Genomic DNA, 3,239 nt, shown 5'->3' with positions numbered 1-3,239 from the left:
TCTCTCTTTCCTTCTTTCTTGCTCTCTCAGTCTCTGTCAGTGTTCCCGAGTATCTGTCTGTCTCTTTGTCTCTCTCTGCCTCTCTCTGTCTTTCTGTCTATGTCTGTCTCTGTCCATGTCTGTCTGTCTGTCTCTCTCTCTCTTTCGGCAAATATAGTCAAGCTGTTTATAAAACTATGAAAATATAAAATGATTACGGATCAATAATTTTGACAATACAGGGCATCAACAAAAGCAAAATGAAACACAACAATAGAAAAAAAGATGTATTATAAGAACAAACAAAAACAAAACAAAACAAAAGAGGAAGAAAAATAAATGAGAGAAAGAAAGTAGAAATTAACAACAAATAAAGAATAATCACTCTCCCTTCATCAGACAAACACACAAAACAAAACAAACACACAAAACAAGACAAACAGACAAAACAAGACAAACAACTTGTAAGACATAAAATAGAACAGAAAAAGTTCAAACCATAATTATCGATGAACAACGAATGAAAACAAAAGAATTACAAATCAACAAAAGAGGAAAAGAGTAATAATAATAATAATAATAATAATAATAATAATAATAATAATAATAATAATAATAATAATAATAATAATAATAAGAGTAGTAGTAGTAATAATAATAATAATAATAATAATAATAATAATAATAATAATAATAATAAGAGTAGTAGTAATAATAATAATAATAACGATAATAAACAATAATAATACGAATAAAAATGATAATAATAATAATAATAGTAATAATAATGATAATAATAACAATAATAATATTAATAATAAGAAAAATAGTTATAATGATAATAACATTAATAAGAATAGCGGTAACAGTAATAACAGAAATTGTAATAGATATTATGATAATAGTGATAAATATGATAATAATATAAATAACGATTATGATAATAATAATAGTAATAATGATGATAACAATAACAATAAAAATAGTAATATTAATAGTAGTAGTAATGATAATATATGATAAAAATAAAATATTATATATATATATATATAAAGGGAAATAACTGCAGGAGAGAAAATGTAAAAAAGAAAAAAAAAGCACAATGCAAAAATATGAAGAATCTAAACAAAATATGAAAAGAAAAAATAAAGGCAAAAATGTGGAAGAAAAAACAAAACAAAAACAAAACGTTAACGGAGAGAAAGGAAAAAAAAAAGGAAGATAACAAAATGACGGAAGTGACACGTTTAAAGTAATTTTGGCAAATCTGGAAATATTGTTTCTGTTGCCTGTGTCTTCTAAGAAGATTTCAAAGAATTTCTGAGATTAAATAGTCTTAAATTATTAACGCACGGAGACCGGTCAAACACAAACAATGGCAGAAAAGACATGATATCTACACATGTTCTCATAGAGAAACCTACACACACACACACACACTCACACACACGCGCAAGTGTACAAATGTAAGTGGCCGAGCTTCCTTGTAGGACAGCATCGTTGTGCGTGGTTTTCGCCTTATTTCTCTGTCTTGCACTGCTATCTATATTTTGTCAACACTATATTTTTATTCGTCTCTCCTTTTCTAAATCAACCTCTTCTTTTCTACGTTTATTTGAATGTTTCATTTCACTTCCTTTTTGTCTTGTTATGTTTCTTTTTCTGTCGTTCCTGTCTGCCATTCTTTCACTGTAAGACAATCTTGACATAACCAATTTCCTGCTGTTTACATACTGGCCTCGGCTTTTGTCTCACCGAAGACCTTTAACAGATTGCAAATATCTCGAAATATATAGACAAATGGTGACACAAAAATTGGAAGAAAGAAATAAAGAAGGAGAAGAGTAAACAGTAGTAGATAAATGGAGGGTGATGGCTTGGACGGGCGATAGATTTTATTTCTGCAGTATATTCAACATTAAAGTTATGTCTGTTGTTCAACTATTGTAAAACCACAAAAGCAGGATGTCAAGCAACTGACATGAAAATCAATGATGCGATTCAACTTCTGCGCTACCTCCATTACAGAAGCCACGTATACAGAAAATAAGTTCAGTGCACAATGAAAGCGTATAAGGGAAACGAAATGTGAAGAAAACAGTGGTCTGCTTTCATCAGATATCGGACTGGAGGTCATGACAATTTCCTCACTGTACGTCAATATAGTTAAGTCCAGTGTTTTCTGTAGGTTTAAACGTGAATGCTATAAATAGTCAAAGGCAATAAAATAAAATAAAAAAACTGGACGATATCAAAGAAAGGGAGGCCAAAAAAATTATATATATATATATATATATATATATATATATATATATATATATATACCCTATTAATACATACCCTGCTTTTAGGTCACTTTAAACAGACCCTTGATTCAATAACACTGTGTATAAACTCTATTTGGAATGACCAATTTCAAAGACTGTTGGATTTTACTCATAGGGTATTGAAATCTTAATAATGGATTTACAAAGGCAATGACCAATCTTAAAATCAATTGGATCTTACTCACAAGGTATTGGAATCTTATATGTATACCATTCTGCCTAAACAATGGATTTACAAATACAATATCCCTACATTCACTCTCTATTTCCTGTCTTAACTAAACTAACTATTGCTTAATCATCCTATCACACCGTCTCCGATGAAGGGATATAATAAATATCCTGGAAACAGCTGCAAGACATTCTATTTATAAATGTTCTATATTATACACAGCCTTGGTTTTTTTTTTATTCCTTACGAAAAGTAAATCCTTATATATATATATATATGTAAATATGAATATATATAAATAGAAATATATATCACGTCATTAAGAATGAAATGTCCGATTTTCAACTGAAATTATATTTCACTTTATCTCAACAAAAAGCAATGTTAATCGAATTATCCACCTAAATTATCAACACGATTTTGCCATTTTATCGGTAGCTTATTCATGCCGGCAACGAAGAATTCTGGAGAGCAAGAAGTGGTGAAATCACAAAAGGCTACTTTTGCATCTTCTTCAGATTTGAAGTTTTTTCCTTATAAAAAGTTTTCTAATGTCTAGAAAACGTGATGGTCAGTTGGTGCAAGGTCTGGTGAATATGGTGGATGACAGAGTACTTCCAAGGTCAGTTCATGTAACTTGAGTAACGTTCTTTGTACAACATGTCCAGCATTGTTTTGGTCCGTCTCTTTTGACCAATCTCAGTTATTTAATTGCAAGTCCCCTCATCATTTCATCCACTTGGTTGATGTATACATCCGTT

Source organism: Octopus bimaculoides, chromosome 15, assembly GCF_046866305.1.
Source record: "Octopus bimaculoides isolate indiv1 chromosome 15, ASM4686630v1, whole genome shotgun sequence".
NCBI lineage: Eukaryota > Metazoa > Mollusca > Cephalopoda > Octopoda > Octopodidae > Octopus > Octopus bimaculoides.
The sequence above is the reverse complement of the archived record's forward strand: the minus strand, read 5'-3'. Positions refer to the sequence as shown.